Genomic DNA, 18,351 nt, shown 5'->3' with positions numbered 1-18,351 from the left:
TTCAAACAACTATCAGCTAGTATAAAATAAACTTAGTTCTAGGAAGTGATAGGACCTTACCTCAGCCAGCTAACTGTGATTTAGTAGTCAGGTAGAGAGTCAGAACAACATACCTCCATTTTTGTGACCAAGTCCTAAGCAATTGTCTCAATATAGAAGAACTAAATTGTGGCCCTCCTTAGAGTCAGTCAGCAACATGCCAATGGCTTTGCAGAGAGTTCTAAGAACACTGCCAAGTGTATCCTATAAAGTGAATCAGATTTGCCACAAAATAAAATATCATGCTAACCTATTCTTGAATTAGAGGAGAAATTTAAACTTTCTTGGTCCGCCAGTACTTTGATACCTCCTATTTATGTTTACCTGAATGGATAGACTTACAAGATCCTTAGTGTTTATTCTCCCCCCCCCCCACCGCCTCATTTTTCAAGGAACTCTTCCATGAAAAAAGCTGGAGGAGGAGCAGCCTTGCCAGGCCACAGAGGAGGACATTGCAGCCAGTCCTGAGGCACAGGTGGAAGGGGAGGAGGGCCTCCCCGGGCATGGGAGAAGATGAGGAAGGGGATGGAATTGGCAGGGAATGAGGGAAGGGGCTACAGCTGGGATACAAAGCGAATAAGATGTAATTAATGTAAAAAATAAAAATTTAATTAAAAGAAAAGCTGTTGCTTTCCTTGTGTGGTTTCCGTTCTCTCCAGCTCTTACTATTTTCCACTTCTTACATAAGATTCCATGCACTCTGCCCAACAGTTGGCCATAAGTCTCAGTGTCTGCTTTGATAGTCTACAGCACAGAGGCTTTCAGAGGCCCTCTGTGGCAGGTTCCTAGGTTGTTTCTGTTTTCTTCTTCTGGCTTTCAGAAGCCCTCTGTGGCAGGTTCCTAGGTTGTTTCCTGTTTTCTTCTTCTGATGTCCAACCACTTTGCCTTTCAGAATGGGGATTGAGCGTTTTAGTCAGGGTCCTCTCTCTTGATTAGTGTCTTCAAATGTACAGTTTTTAGTAGGTTTATCCTATGTTATATGTCTATATGAGTGAGTATATACCGTGTGGGTCTTTCTGCTTCTGGGACAGCTCACTCAGGATGATCCTTTCTAGCGCCCACCATTTACCTGCAAATTTCATTATTTCCTTATTTTTCATTGCAAAGTAATACTCCATTGTGTAGATGTACCATAATCTCTGCATCCAGTCTTCAGTTGAGGGGCATCTGGGCTGTTTCCAGCTTCTGGCTATTACAAATAAAGCTGCTAAAAAAAAAATTAAAAAAAATACACCACCATAATCAAAATGAATAAAAGACCCCCCCCCCCAAATAAAAGAAAAGCTGGAGAGGGGGTTGTAAAAGCTTTTGGAAATCTGACCCAGAAATTAGGGATGTGTTTCCTGAATGTAGTAAAAAACAAAACAAATTGAGAAAAATATAAAACAGTATGAGTCTTCACATATGGGCAGAAGCAGCGGTTCTTATAGTTTTCTGTGGATGTTTCCTACAATAGGTGACCAAAGTCAAGTAAAAAGTAGGTTTTTTTTCACTTCATTTTGTTTTTAGATGAAGGGGTGGGTGATTATTAAGGTGCTAGGCCCATTAATGAAGATAGTAAACTAATAATCTAATTACCTCCAGGGCCCCTATGTTCAAACACCATCAGAATGAAAGACAATAAATTGTGCCATAACAAAACTATTCAAATGAAACTTTGAAACTGCTTATATTTACTTTTATGTATTTTATTTCTGGATCAACTTTTGAATGCAAAATTCATATTTGTAATATAAAAAGTGGACACCAACAATATCAATTTGAAAATCTGAAAAATAGTAACAACAAAAATTGAGTGATTTAAAATTTTCTACTTTTTTTATAGGAGATTAGATTATCTTTTTGGTTTTCAGAAAGTAACAGTAATTTCCATATAAAATCATGTAAAACCAGTCAATCTTATTTACTACAAAATACCATCATTTTGAATAGTGTTTAAATTATGATATAGACCCAATGGATATTTTCCTAGTTCAAGAAAACTTAACAAGAAATTGATTTAAAATTAAATTCTGGGGGGGAGCCAAGATGGCAGCACCGGGAGAGCACTGTGTCTGAGAAGCAGGATAGCACTCTCCGTGCAGCGACCAGGAGACTGAACTCTGGGCCCTGAAACTACAGTGATCCTATTTACCAGGTGAGGGGAGGCTCCCATGGTGTGGGAATAGGTCGGGTCCACTCTCGGCTGCCCAGCCAGAACCCGGAAGAAATCTCGGGTAACTCGGGCTTTGGGTCTCCGGGCTGGAGCCACAAGCCTGCATGTCCTGATCACTTTCCCAGGCTGATCAGTGGGCACAAGGGTGCCTGAGACTGGGAGTCCCAGTCACAAGAAAACCCCACGGGGAAGCAAAGTTGCGAGTCTGATCACAGGTCACCCAGTCTTTCCCTGGAAGGTCTCACAGACCATGGGCACCCGCCGCCCTCACCACTGAGCTCCCACCTTGCGGAGAGCTGCATGCCCAGCTCACCCATACAGAGGAGCTGTGCGCCCCACTGCAACAGGGACTGGGAACCCCTGCCTGGAGAGAGCCCCACAGGGAAGGAAGAAACCATGCTGCTGGGGTCACCTAGGCTGTGCCTGGGGAAAGTCTAGCAGACTGCAGATCACAAACAGGCAAATATGCCCAGCCATCACAGATCCGGGCCCAAGCAGGGAGCACAGAGATATTGGGAACCCAGCCCCCGCAGACTAGCAGGCAGACGCACTCTCCGCTAGCCCAGAGGGCTGCTTTGTATCAACTACTCCTTACAGACAGAACTGTGTGGCCCAAGACACCAGAGTCTTAGAGTCGCTGTCTGGAGAAACCCTCACAAGGAACAAGGAACGAAGCAAAGGGGACAGACTTAGGCAACCCAGTATATCCCCAGAAAAGGTCCCACAGACTGGCCCAACCCAGGGAACTGCTGTGCCCCAGACAGCCTGCTGTTACCAGGAGAGCAGTACTCTCCCGCCACAGAGTACCTCTTGGGTTCTGGGGCACAGAGCCCCAACCTCAGACCTACAAAAGACTGGGAACCCTGAGATCAACTCCTAGATACTGCTCCAAGGGGCAACCAGTTATCCCTAACAAAACCAACCAAACCATGAGACACACAGGTTACAGAAGCTGATCACTAAATTTACAGCAAGAAACCCAGAAGGAGGGCAGCTGTCTCCAGGACTTCTCCCAGTGAGAGGAGAGCCCTCTTGACTAATCAGGACCACAGTTACCACCCAGGTCTCTATGCCTGAGGTGAGCTGTAACAACTCCTGAAAAACACCGGCCATCCAGTGACTATACCCAAAAAGCTGAGAAGGCTTCCTTCAGGAAAAACCATCTTCCTGCCAAAGAGATTCTCTCCACTACAAGAGTCCAGGAACAACCAGAAACTACGTTCAAACAACTAAGATAGCCCAATGGGTAGAGGACAACATAAAAGTTCAACCAACAAAAGCCAGAGCAATATGGCAACTCCATGACCCAGTTATCCAGGGGCAAATAGCCCTAGACACCCCAGCATAATTGAAATTCAAGGAGATGACCTAACATCTATGCTCATGAAGAAGATAACAGAGGAAACAAATAAAATATGAAAAGAAATAGAGGAAGCTGCAGCCAAACAGTCTGTGGCCTTTACAGAGGAAATGCTTAAATCACTGAATGAAATAAAAGAAATAGTGGATTGTTCAAAAAAAGAGCTGAAGGAATTGATGGAAAAACATGAAAATGCAGTCAGACAGGTGAAGGAAACCAATAAAATAGCTCAAGACCTGAAGATAGAATTGGAAAAATTTTAAAAAACTCAAATGGAAGAAATTGTGGAGAGAAAGAACTTAGGGAAGAAAGCAAGAACTACAGAGGTTAGCATAACCAATAGGCTACAAGAAATGGAAGAAAGAATCTCAGGTGTGGAAGATACAATGGAAGAAATAGATGTATCTGTCAAAGAAAATGTTAAATCTAAAAAATTCCTGACACAAACTGTCCAAGAAATTCAAGACAACATAAAAAGACAAAACCTAAGAATAATAAGAATAGAGGAAAAAGAAGATTCCCTGTACCAAGGCCCAGAAAATACCTTCAACAAAATAATTGAAGAAAATTTCCCCAACTTAAAGCAGAGGCCAATAAGAATACAGGAGGCCTATAAAACGCCCAATAAATTAGACCAGAAAAGAAAATCCTCCCGCCACATAATAACCAAAACTGTAAGTATACAGAACAAAGAAAAAAATACTAAAAGCTGCAAGAGAAAAAGGCCAAGTAACATATAATGGCAAACCCATTAGAATCATACCTGACTCCTCAACAGAGACTATGAAAGCCAGAAGGGCCTGGACAGATATCATGTAGACCCTAAGAGAACACAGATGTCAGCCCAGGCTACTATACCCTGCAAAACTCTCAGTCCCCATAGATGGAGAAAACAAGATATTCAATGACAAAAACAAATTTCAACAATACCTACAAACAAATCCAGTGTTATAGAAGACAATAGAAGGGAAAATACAACCCTAGAAAACTAGCTTCTGTCAAGAAAACACAGGAAATAATTAACCTTACTACAGTAAAACAAAAAGCAAACAAGCACACAACCTTATGACCACAGCCAACATCAAAGTCAAAGGATTTAACAGCCACTGGTCATTAATCTCTCTCAATATCAATGGACTTAATTCTCCAATAAAAAGACACAGACTAACAGAATGGATGCATAAACAAAACCCAGCAATCTGTTGTATACAAGAAACACACCTAAATCACAAAGATAGACATTACCTGAGGGTAAATGGATGGAAGACAGCTTTCCAAGCAAATGGATGCAAGAAGCAAGCAGGAGTAGCCATTCTAATATTTGATAAAATAGACTTTCAACCAAAATTAATCAAAAGAGATGGGGAAGGGCACTTCATACTCATCAAGAGAAAATTCCACCAAAAAGACATCACAAACCTGAACCTCTATGCCCCAAATACAAGGGCACCCACATTTGTGAAAGAAACATTGATAAAACTTAAACCACACATAGATCCCCACAGAGTAATAGTGGGAAACTTCAACACCCACTCTCAACAAAGGACAGGTCAACTAAACAGAAATTAAACAAAGAAACAATATCTCTAACAGAGGTCATGAATCAAATGGACCTAACAGACATTTACAGAACTTTACACCCAAACACAAAAGAATTTACCTTCTTCTCAGCACCTCATGGAACCTTCTCCAAAATAGACCACATAGTTGGTCACAAACCTCAACAGATACAAGAAGATTGAAATAATCCCTTGTATCCTGTCTGATCACCATGGAATAAAGCTGCACCTCAGTAACAACAGAAATAGCAAAAAGCCTACACATACGTGGAAACAGAACAACTTGCTACTAAAAGACAGCTGGGTCAGGGAAGAAATAAAGAAAGAAATTAAAATCTTCCTAGAACTCAATGAAAATGAAGACACAACATATCCAAACTTGTGGGACACAATGAAGGCAGTGCTAAGAGGAAAGTTCATAGCACTAAGTGCCTTCAAGAAGAAATTTGAGACAGCACATTCAAGCAACTTAATGGCTCACTAAAAAACCCTAGAAAAGGAAGAAGCAGACACACCAAAAAGGAGTAGACAGCTGGAAATAATCAAACTCAGGGCTGAAATCAATCAATTAGAAACAAATAAAACAATTCAAAGAATCAATGAAACCAAGAGCTCGTTCTTTGAGAAAATCAACAAGATAGACAAACCTTAGCCAAGCTAACTAAAAGGCAGAGAGAGACCCCATCCAAATAAACAAAATCAGAAATGAAAAGGGGGACATAACTACAGACACTGAGGAAATTCAAACAATAATTAGGACTTACTTCAAAAGTCTATACGCAACAAAATTTGAAAATTTAAATGAAATGGATAATTTTCTTGATCGAGTCCACTTACCAAAGCTAAATCAGGACCAGGTAAATCAATTAAATAGTGCTATATCCCCCAAGGAAATAGAAGCAGTCATCGAAAGTCTCCCATCCAAAAAAAGCCCAGGACCTGATGGTTTTAGCGCAGAATTCTACCAGACATTCAAAAAAGAGCTAATTCCAGTTCTCTTCAAACTATTCCACAAAATCGAAACAGAAGGAACATTACCAAACTCATTCTATGAAGCCACAGTCACCTTGGTACCTAAACCTCACAAAGACCCAACAAAAAAAAAAAAAAAGAGAGAACTTCAGGCCAATCTCCCTTACGAACATTGATGCAAAAATACTCAACAAAATACTCGCAAACCGAATACAAGAACACATCAAAGATATCATCCACCATGACCAAGTAGGCTTCATCCCAGGTATGCAGGGGTGGTCCAATATAAGGAAATCCATCAATGTGATCCACCATATTAACAAAATGAAAGAAAAAAAACACATGATGAAAAAATTAAAAAAAGAAAACAAAAACACATGATAATCTCCCTAGATGCTGAAAAAGCATTTGACAAAATCCAACATCCATTCATGTTTAAAGTATTGGAGAGATCAGGGATACAAGACACATATCTAAACATAGTAAAGGCGATATACAGCAAACCTATAGCCAACATCAAACTGAACAGAGAGAAACTTAAAGCAATCCCACTGAAATCAGGGACAAGACAAGGCTGCCTACTCTCTCCATATCTCTTCATCATAGTTCTGGAAGTCCTTGCTAGAGCAATAAGACAGTTGAAGGAGATCAAGGGGATACAGATTGGAAATGAAGAAGTCAAATTATCACTATTTTCAGATGATATGATAGTATACATGAGTGACCCCAAAAACTCTACCAGGGAACTCCAACAGCTGATAAACACCTTCAGCAAAGTGGCCGGATACAAAATTAACTCAAAAAAATCAGTAGCCCTCCTGTATACAAAAGACAAAAGGGCTGAGAAAGAAATTAGGGAAACAACACCCTTCACAATAGCCACAAATGACATAAGGTACTTCGGAGTAACCCTAACCAAGCAAGTAAAAGACTTGTATGAAAAAAAAAATTCAAGTTTCTGAAGAAAGAATTAGAAGTAGATATCAGAAGATGGAAAGATCTCCCATGCTCATGGCTTGCCAGGATTAACATAGTAAAAATGGCCATCTTACCAAAAGCAATCTACAGATTCAATGCAATGCCCATCAAATTACCAACACAATTCTTTACAGACCTGGAAAGAAAAATTCTCAACTTCATATGAAATAACAAGAAACCCAGAATTGCTAAAACAATTCTCTACAATAAAAGATCTTCTGGAGGTATCTCCATCCCTGATCTTAAGTTGTACTATAGAGCAACAGTTTTAAAAACTGCATGGTACTGGCATAGAAACAGAATGGTAGATCAATGGAACTAAATAGAAGACCCAGAAATAAACCCACACACTTATGGACACCTGATCTTTGACAAAGACGCCAAAACCATACAATGGAAAAAATATAGCATTTTCAACACATGGTGCTGGTCCAACTGGATGTCTACATGTAGAAAAATGAAAATAGATCCATACTTGTCACTCTGCACAAAACTGAAGTCCAAGTGGATCAAAGACCTCAACATAAAACCAGACACATTAAATCGGCTTGAAAAAAAAGTGGGAAATACCCTAGAACTCAGTGGTACAGGAGAAAACTTCCTGAACAGAACACTAACAGCACAGGCTCTAAGAGCAACAGTCAATAAATGGGACCTCATGAAACTGAAAAGCTTCTTCAAAGCAAAGGACACCGTCATCAAAACAAAGCAACTGCCTACAGATTGGGAAAGAATCTTCACTAACCCTTTATCTGTTAGAGGACTCATATTCAGTATATACAAAGAACTAAAGAAACTGAAAAGCAGCAAACCAAATAATCCACTTAAAAAATGGGGAACAGAGCTAAACAGAGAATTCTCTATAGAGGAATATAGAATGGCAGAGAAGCAGTTAAAGAAATGCTCAACCTCATTAGCCATTAGGGAAATGCAAATCAAAACAACCCTGAGATTTCACCTTACACCCATCAGAATGGCCAAGATCAAAAACTCAAGTGACAACACATGCTGGAGAGGTTGTGGAGAAAGGGGAACCCTTCTCCACTGCTGGTGGGAATGTAAACTTGTACAACCACTCTGGAAATCAATCTGGCTCTTTCTCAGACAACTAGGAATAGCACTTCCTCAAGATCCAGTCATATGTCTCCTAGGCATATATCCAAAAGAGTCTCAAGTACACAAAAAGGACATTTGCTCAACCATGTTTGTAGCAGATTTATTTGTAATACCCAGAACCTGGAAATAGCCCAGATGCCCCTCAACTAAAGAATGGATGCAGAAATTGTGGTACTTCTATCAATGGATTATTACTCAGCAATGAAAAATAAGGAAATCATGAAATTTGCAGGTAAATGGTGAGACCTGGAAAGGATCATCCTGAGTGAGTTGTCCCAGAAGCAAAAAGACACACATGGTATATACTCACTCATATAAACATACAACAAGGATAAACCCACTAAAATTGGTTCATCTAAACAAACTAAGCAAAAGAGAAGACCCTAACTAAAATGCTCAATCTCCATCCTGGAAGGCAAAGAGGATGGACATCAGAAGAAGAAGAAAACAGGAAACAAACTAGGACCCTTCTATAGAGGGCTTCTGAAAGCCAGAAGAAGAAAACAGGAAACAAACCAGGAACCTACCACAGGGGGCCTCTGAAAGCCTCTGCCCTGCAGACTATCAAAGCAGATGCTGAGCCTGATGGCCAACTGTTGGGCAGAGTGAATGGAATTGTATGTAAGAAGTGGGAAATAGTAAGAGCTGGAGAGGACAGGAACTCCACAAAGAGAGCAACAGAACAAGAAAATTTGAACACAGGGAACTTCTCAGAGACTCATACTCCAACCAAGGACTATTCATGGAGATAACCTAGAACCCCTGCACAGATGTAGCCTATGGCAGTTCAGTGTCCAAGTGGATTACCTAGTAATGGGAAGAGGTACTGCTTCTGACATAATCTGATTGGCCTGCTCTTTGATCACCTCCCCCTGAGGGGAGAGCAGCCTTACCAGGCCACAGTAGAATGCAATTCAGCCACTTTTGATGTGAATTGACAGACTAAGATTAGAAAGGGGAGGAGAACCTCCCCTATCAGTGGACTTGGGGAGTGGCATGCATGCAGAGGGAGGAGGGAGGGTGGGATTGGGAGGAGAGGAGGGAGGGGCTTATGGGGGGATGCAGAATGAAAAAGTGTAATTAATAAAATAAAATAAAAAAAGAAAAAAATTAAATTCTGTCATCTACAGAGTATAGTGTCCTGCAAACTTACATAGATGCATAACAATAATTGAATCTGAATGAGGTATATTCATCATTGCCTCTAGAGACTTTTCAATACACTGCTTGAATCTCATCAGTATTCTGGCCATTCAGTTCAGTCTTCATTAGCAAAGTATCACAATGGCATGAGCCTGAAGAAAGAACTGTTTGAAATGCTTTGTTCCTATATCTGTGGTGGTCACTTTTGAAGGAAAGCTGGTTTGGCTTGGCAATCGGTAATTTTAAATTGGATTCTTGAATTGTAATGCATTTGAGTTATTTATGGCTATTTGAGAAAAAAGCTATGGCTATAAAGAAGATGTGAAGTCTAAGAAAAATACAAATGGATAAAACTGTATCACTGTGTATGATATCCAGAAATAAGAGAACAGATTAAAAAAAAAAACAAAAAACAAAAAACCTATAACTGGAGGAATAAGGACAAAACCACTGGAATTTAAAAATGCAATGTGAATAGTTACTGAAGGCATTAAGAGTCCTGATGAGACAGTGAGTGCTAAAGTTACAATTAGAATAATTGTGCCAAGGAAAATTATGAAGCCAATATCTGTAAAGACAAGATGTCATAACCACTTAGAGCAAGAATGAAAGTCAGTAAGACTGAATGACAGGGAGAAAACCTGAGAGACTGTAGCTATAGTTTTCCTTTAAAACTACGAAGGGCTCGTCAATGAGCCATTCTGAAACCATGGGAACTCAAGGGCTCCTAGCATGATGCTCTTGGAGGTGGTGAAGGACTGATGTGGGCACGTGTGCCGAAGCTTGCGGTAACAGTCGATTAGTTGAATGCCCTTTTGTGAGGAAGGTGACACAGCGTGAATTCCAAAGGGATAAGTGGCCTCTCGTGCTCCAGATTCTACAATGAAATCATCACTTCATCTAAAAGCCATTTTAGACGTTATCAGTTGCTCCTCACTGCTTTAGATTTTGTTCTTTTACTCCATGACTAAGAATGGATGAAGTGTTTCAGAGACTTCAAGTCACCATAATATGATTTTATTAAAATTGTATTTTCAGGAATTATCCATGAATCCATAGCATATTTTAATTAATGTTACAGATTATATTTAATATCCAATATTTGGTTTTTACAATATGCCTAAATATATATTTTACAAAAGCCAAGTGATTTTTTTCCTGTTTCTCTTTATGACTATAGTTTCCCTTATAAATGTGTCTATAAATATTAGCTTACCTAATACTTCATTTGTATTATAGTATGGATGTCTGTATCCCAGGATTCATTTATTGACACAAAACTCATTGCACTAGTGTTAGTAGGTAAGATGCTGGAAGGTGTTTGGTCACCTCCAAGAGAGAGAAATTCCTGTATGAAGGGAAACTCTAGAGCCCTTAGCTACTGCAATTTGAGCACCCACACAGGCACCAGCTCTGAGGTAAAAAGGAAACTCAGCAGACAGCTGATCTCGGGACAGTTATTCGCTCTTTAACTGCTATGCTGCATAGGTCTGAGCAATTACTGCCTTCTGTTGATAAATGGTCATGTCAAGGCACTTCAGCTGAGACAAGTTGGAACTGTAGGGTTTCAAAAGAATGATTCAATAGAAACCTCTTGTTTTTATAATGGCACTTACTGGTACAAAGGTAGGCTAGTTACCTGTGAGTGACTGTATGTAAATTACATTAAATGATGCGTCAGCAACCTATCGAGGGTTGCTTCCTTCTGCATTCGTAAATGTGATGGAAGGAGTGTTAGACGGCAAAATCTTTCTATGACGTCTTATACTAATAACTAGCAAAACTGATTTATGCTCTTGTCATTATGAACCCCATCGCTGTTCTTCACTGCTTCCACTGTGAATGTATTTACTGTGCTGCTTTGAATAAGAGTTGACCAATAGTCTCTTACATTTGAATACTTAGTGCTAGGTGGGTGGAACTGTTTGTGAAGGATTAGGAGGTCTGGCCTGGTTGGAGAAGGTGTGTCTCTGGTGGGTGGACTTAAGTTTCAAAAGCTTTGCGCCATCATTTCGTTCTCTGCCTTCGTCTTACAGTTCCATTTGTGAGCTCCCAGATGTTGCTCTAGCTGTCTTCTGCCTGCTGCCTACTGCGTCCATCAAACCATTATGGACTCTAACCCTCTGGAGCCATAAGCCTGAAATAAACTCATTCTTCTTCCATAAATTGCATTGGTCATAAAATTTTATCATAGTAATAGAAAAGCAATTAAGACATTTAGGTACAAAATAATAGCAAGTTAAACCATGTTCTAAATTGCCTTCCAGAAAGGCCAACTCCCCTGGAGACTTTTCTTCATCATCAATAGTCCAGTCAACTTAAATGCCCATCACAATAAAGATATAGCACATATGAAAATGGAAATATGACTTTAAACTGTCTAGAGTTTATTTGTATTTCAATAACACAGAGGAGGAAATAGTGCAAGCAAAGCAGATACGCTGTATCATCTACCAGTCACCCACTTTTTTCTCATGGCTTCAGGCCATGTGGTCAACTTTATTACCAGGTACTAACTACTCACATTCTTTTGGTTCAGATGCATCATTTTGATCCATGCCCTATCTTCTCATGCCTTTCTATACATGAGTTTTTGTTATCTTTTTACTGTTAAGGAAATGGCGAAGAGCAAATCAGCTGTCAGCCAACAGTGCCTTTTTAGAGAAAAGCAAACAGAAGACTGAGCAGGCAGGTTAGAAGCCAGATTAGCAAACAGAGAGGGAGCTCCTGAGAGCTACATTAATAACTTTTTATCCCCCAAAGGAAAAAAAATCTCTAAAAAATGAATTGTATTATGGTTTTATATATAGCAGTACTTTAAATGTAACTCTGTGGAACTTACATATCCTAAGCATATTCATAATATCCAACTGAGGGAATAAAGTTAACAAATCAATTTTTAAGTTCAGTTCACTTATTTCTTGTGGTTTTAGCTACTGACTTCAGAACACTGTAGAAAATATATTTCTGCTGAATATTTGATTTCATGATCCTGTGTAGATACATCTCTATATTGGATTTCAATAAATCTACAAAAATGAAATGTCTTCCTTTAGCAAGCTTTGATTTATATCACACAAATTTAATTCCAACATGTAGTGACATAAAATCTGTAAAGTGACCTAGCATCAGAATAAACATATAGTGAGTATATAGAAAAGTTTTTTTAATCTTTTTCCTCAAACTGAAATCAGAGCTCTATTATAAAATCATTTGAGAAAAAATATTACTTATTGTCATTAGTTCATAACAGAATATTGGTTCATTATTAATTTAATACTGCAACATTAAAAACATTGTGGATTTGTTTGCTTTAGGAAACAATTTTCACTTGATAATTTACTAATTAAATTCATTCTCTGACAGTTCCATACATGGACGTAATGTACACTGAATGCTCATTTCCACTCCATTCCTCTGATCTACTCTACTATCTGATCACTTTTTACAAATGTTCCTGGCTAATCTACTTTGTCTTGAGGCCCACTGAATTGTCCAGGGTTATCTGTGTAACCATGGGCTTGAAATTATTTACTGTAACATGGTGGGCTCGGCAGTGAATAGACAACAAAAGACCATGATTCTCCTCACAATACTGAGAGGTACATGCTCATGAGACCCTTAACTTTCATGGCTAATTGTGTGCTGACTGGATGAGTCCTTGTATGAGCCCAGTGTGAGTAATGAATACTAGTGACACACACACACACACACACACACACACCTAGGCATTTGATTAAAATAAACAAACACGCAGTCAGAGTACGTATGAAAAATTGAATGTTATCATTCCTGTGGGTAGTCTAATAAAGAATTGGTCAAATCAGATGGCGAGAAATTTACTTTAAATGTATTGACCTATAAGCTAACAGAACTTCCTTTTTATTAACTTATTATTTTATGAATTACAATTTATTCACTTTGAATCCCAGCTGTAGCCACCTCCCTGGCCCCTTCCCAGTCCCACACTCCCTACTTCTTTTCCTCCCATGCTCCTCCCCCAGTCCATTGAGAGAGACTGTCCTCCTCCCCTTCCCTCTGATCTTAGCCTATCATGTCTCATCATGTCTTTCTCTGTAGTCTGGTAAAGCTGCTCCCTCATCAGGGAAAGGTGGTCAAAGAGCCAGCTACTGAGTTCATTGCAGAGACAGTCTCTATGTGGACACTGAGCTGCCATGCGCCATATCTGTCAGGGGTTCTAGGTTATCTCTATGCATGATCCTTGGTTGGAGTATCAGTCTTAGAAAAGGCCCCTTTGCCCAAATTTCTTGGTTTTGTTGCTCTCCTTGTGGAGCTCCTGTCTCTCCCAGGCCTTTCTATTTCCCCTTCTTTCATAAGATTCCCTGTACTCTGCCCAAATTTTGGCTATGAGTCTCAGCATCTGCTTTCATAACTTATTGAGTAGAGTCTTTCAAAGGCCCTCTGTGGTAGGCTCCTGTCCTGTTCTCTCTTTTCTCCCTGTTCTGATGTCCATCTGGTTTGCCTTTCTGAATGAGGATTGATCATCTTACCCAAGGTCCTCCTTCTTACTTAGCTTCTTTAGGAGTACAGATTTTAGTATGTTTATCTTATATTATATGATTAATAGCCAAGTATTTTTAATTAATTTATTATTATTTTTGTTAATTACAATTTATTTACTTTGTATCCCAGCTGTAGCTCCCTCCCTCATTCCCAGCCAGTCCCACTGTCTCTCCCCCATCTCCTCCCTGCCCTTCTCTAAGTCCACTGTTGGGGGAGGTCCTCCTCTCCTTCCATCTGACCCCAGCTTATCAGGTCTCTTCAGGACTGGCTACGATATCCTCCTCTGGTCCCTGGCAAGGCTGCTCCTCCCTTGGGTGTGGAGGGGAAGTCAATTAGTCCAGCCATTTAGTTCAGGTCAGAGACAGTCCCTGTTCCCCTAACTAGGGAAGCCACTTGGATACTGAGCTGCAATGGGCTGCATCTGTGTAGGGGTTCTAGGTTATATCTATTCATGGTCCTTGGCTGGAGAAATGGTCTCAGAAAAGATCCCTGCATCCAGATATATTTGGTCTTTGTGGAGTTCCTGTCTTCTCAAAGTCATACTAACTCCCACTTTTTTCATATGATTCCCTGCACTCTGCCCAAGGTTTGGTTATGAGTCTCAGCATCTGTTTTGATACACTGCTTTCAGGGGCGCTCTGTGGTAGGCTCCTGTGCTGTTACTTGTTTTCCACTATGTTCCAATGTCCATCCCATTTGTCTTTCTAAGTGAAGATTGATCATTTTACGCTGGATACTCTTTCTTGTTTATCTTCTTTAGGTGTACAGATTTTAGTGTGTTTATCCTATATTATATGACTAATATCTACTTATAAGTGAGTATATACCATGTGTGTCTTTCTGCTTCTGTAAAACCTCACTCAGGATGATCTTTTCTAGATCCTACCACTTGCCTGCAAATTTCATGATTTCCTCATTTATGATTGCTGAGTAATATTCCATTGTGTAAAAGTACCACAATTTCTGCATCCATTCCTCCATTGAGGAATGGATGTGGGTTGTTTCCAGGTTCTGGCTATTATGAATAAAGCTGCTACAAACATGGTTGAGCAAATCTAATATCCAATTATAAGTGAGAATATACCATGTGTTTCTTTCTGCTTCTGGGATAACTCACTCAGGATGACTTTTTTTCTAGATCCCACCACTTACCAGCAAATTTCATGATTTCCTTGTTTTTAATTGCTGAGTAGTACTCCACTGTGTAAATGTACAACGATTTCGATTTCTTTATCCATTCCTCAGGTGAAGGGCATCTGGGTTGCTTCCAGGTTCTGGCTATTATGAAAAACTGATAGGAAGATGGTTGAGCAAATGTCCTTGTTGTATACTTGTGCATATTTTGGATATGCCTAGGAGTGGTATAGCTGGATCTTGAGGTAGCACTATTCCTAACTTTCTGAGAAAGCACCAGATTAATTTCCAAAGCGGTTGTCCAAATTTACATTCCCACCAGCAATGGAGGAGGGTTCCCCTTTCTCTACATTGTCCCCTGCCTGTGTTGTCATTTGAGTTTTTGATTTTAGCCATTCTGATGGGTGTCAGGTGAAATCTCAGGGTCATTTTGATTTGCATTTCCCTGATGGCTAAGAATGTTGAGCATTTCTTTAAGTGTTTCTCTGCCTTTCGATATTCCTCTATTGAGAATTACCTGTTTCACTTTGTACCCAAGTTTTTAGTTGGATTACTTGATTTGTTGCTGTTTAAACTATTGAGTTCTTTATATATTTTGGATATTAGCCCTCTGTCAGATATAGGGTTGGTGAAGATCCTTTCCCAATCTGTAGGCTGTTGTTTTGTTCTGATGACAATGTCCTTTGCTTTACAGAAGCTTTTCAGTTTCATGAGGTCCCATATATTGATTGTTGCTCTTAGAGCCTGTGCTGTTAGTGTTCTGTTCAGGAAGTTGTCTCCTATGCCAGAGTTCTAGGCTCTTCCCCAGTTTTTCTTCTAACCCATTTAGTTTGTCTGGTTTTATGTTGAGATCTTTGATCCACTTGGACTTTAGTTTTGTGCAGGGTGATAAATATGGATCAATTTGCATTTTTCTTCATATAGACATCCAGTTAGACCAGCACTATTTGTTGAAGACGCTGTCTTTTTTGCATTGTATGGTTTTGGCTTCTTTGCCAAAAGTCAATTATCCGTAGGTATGTGGGTTTATTTCTGGGTCTTCTATTTGATTCCTTCAATCCACCATTCTTTTTCTATGCCAGTACCATGCAGCTTTTATTACTATTGCTCTGTAGTACAGCTTGAGTACAGGGATGGAGATACCTCCAGATGATCTGTTGTGCAGGATTATTTTAGCAATTCTGGGTAATTTCTTTTTCCATATGAAGTTTAGTTTTTTTTTTTTTCCTTCAAATTCTGTAAAGAATTGTATTGGTATTTTGATGGAAATTTCATTGACTCTGTAGATTGTTTTTTGGCAGGATGGCTATTTTCACTGTTAATCCTACAGATTCATGAGCATGGGAGAGCTTTCCATCTTCTGATATTTCTGATATCCTCTTCAATCTCTTTCTTCAGAGACTTCAAGTTTTTTTGTTTTTTGTTTTTTTTTTTTTTTTCAAACAAGGTTTTACTTGTTTGGTTAGCATCACACCAAGGTACTTTATGTTATCAGTGGTTGTTGTGAAGGAAAAGCAGACACATCCAAGAAGATTAGTTGATTGGAAATGATTAAACTCAAAGATGAAATAATTGAATTAGAAACAAATAAAACAATTCAAAGACTCAATGAAACCAAGAGCTGGTTCTTTCAGAAAATCAACAAGATAGATAAACCCTTAGACAAATTAACTAAAAGGTGAGAGAAACTATCCAATCATCAAAATCAGAAATGAAAAGCAGGCATAACTACAGACACTGAGGAAATCCAAACAATCATTAGGTCTTACTATGAAAGCCAATGTGCCACAAAATTTGAAAATCTAAATGAAATGGACAATTTTCCTGATAGATTCCATTTACCAAAATTAAATCAAATAGATTAAATACTCATATATCCTCCAAGGAAATAGTAATAGTCATCAAAATATCCCTTCCAAAAGAAGGCCAGGGCCAAATGGTTTCAGGCAGAATTCTACCAGACCTTCAAAGAAGAGCTAACTCCAGTTATCATCAAACTATTCCACAAAATAGAAACAGAAGGAACATTACCAAACTCATTCTATGAGGCTACAGTCACCTCGGTATCTAAACCAAACAAAAATCCAACAAAAAAAAAAAAAGAGAGAGAGAGAGAATTTCAGACCTATCTCTCTTATGAACATTGATGCAACAATATTCAATAAAATACTTGTAAACCAAATCCAAGAACACATAAAAGATATCATCTACTATGACCAAGTAGGCTTCATCCCCGGCATGCAGGACTGGTTCAATATATGGAAATCTATCAATGTAATCTACGATATAAACAAACTGAAGGAGAAAAACCACATGATCACTTCCTTGGATGATAACAGAACTTCTTTGTCTTAACTAAACTGTGAGGTTATCCCTAACAATTTTCAGTGGAAAACAGTGAAGCATACAGTGCTATGAAAACAAATGTATTTTTACTAAAAGATATTGTTGACATAATTTCCATTGAATGGAATAGAGTTTATTTTATTACTGGCCAACTAAGAAATCTAGACAAAATAAAATATTAATAGGTCTTTGACTTGTAATGGCCTCTGTGAATGTGACTGTGTGTATTTATTTGCTATTTGTTACTTTGACTCCATGTACACACATCTGTCAATTTGAAGGTTTTCAGTTATCTCAATTGAATTTGTTGCTGATCTTAGAAACATGTGGAATATGACTTCATTTTCATGTTCATTATCTTTTATAGCCTAATTTTTAAAATTTCATGAAAACTAGACAAAAAAAGTAATATTTTTTCCAGATTGTATAGGAAGACATAAAACTATCTCTGTATGGAGAGAAGATAATTGAGTATGTAATCAAGATATAGATTCAGTTATGAAAAAACAAGTCCATGGAAGCTTGCTATGGTTGTGTACACCTATAATGCCAAGACTCAAGAAGGCAGAGGCAGGCAGAAATCTGTGAGTTCCAGGCCAGCCTGGTCTACAAAACAAGTCTAGGTCACCCAAGGCATGTTACTCAGATACACCCTATCTCAAAATGCTGCCCCCTCCAAAAAAGAAATCCATGGAGGTGCACACACACATATACTTACACACACACACACACACACACACACACACACAGATACTGAGAGAGACAAAGACACCCACACACAGAGAGAAGCAGAAGCAGGAAAAGAACTCAGAAAACTAAATAAAATAACAAAATATAACTAAACAAAATATATTAATAAAATTAAAAACAAAAAATTGTATTTTGACCAAGCAAAGGACTTGATGTAAAAACTACAAGCATGAACATTTCATTTAAAGTAACAAGGAAAGACAAACAGGAAATATCAACAATAGAATTATGCTGAGGAATTAAGTTCGATTCTGACTTTACAACAAATCTAAACT

At 38.9% G+C, this 18,351-nt stretch overlaps 1 protein-coding gene across 9 annotated transcripts in view; it reads right to left on the bottom strand.

Moving 5' to 3' along the window:
• Window positions 1–18,351, bottom strand: part of Gpc5 (glypican 5) — a 1,404,356-nt gene that overhangs the window by 810,683 nt on the left and 575,322 nt on the right. The gene's annotated exons all lie outside the window — the stretch shown is intronic.

Source organism: Meriones unguiculatus, chromosome 9, assembly GCF_030254825.1.
Source record: "Meriones unguiculatus strain TT.TT164.6M chromosome 9, Bangor_MerUng_6.1, whole genome shotgun sequence".
NCBI lineage: Eukaryota > Metazoa > Chordata > Mammalia > Rodentia > Muridae > Meriones > Meriones unguiculatus.
The sequence above is the reverse complement of the archived record's forward strand: the minus strand, read 5'-3'. Positions and strand labels throughout refer to the sequence as shown.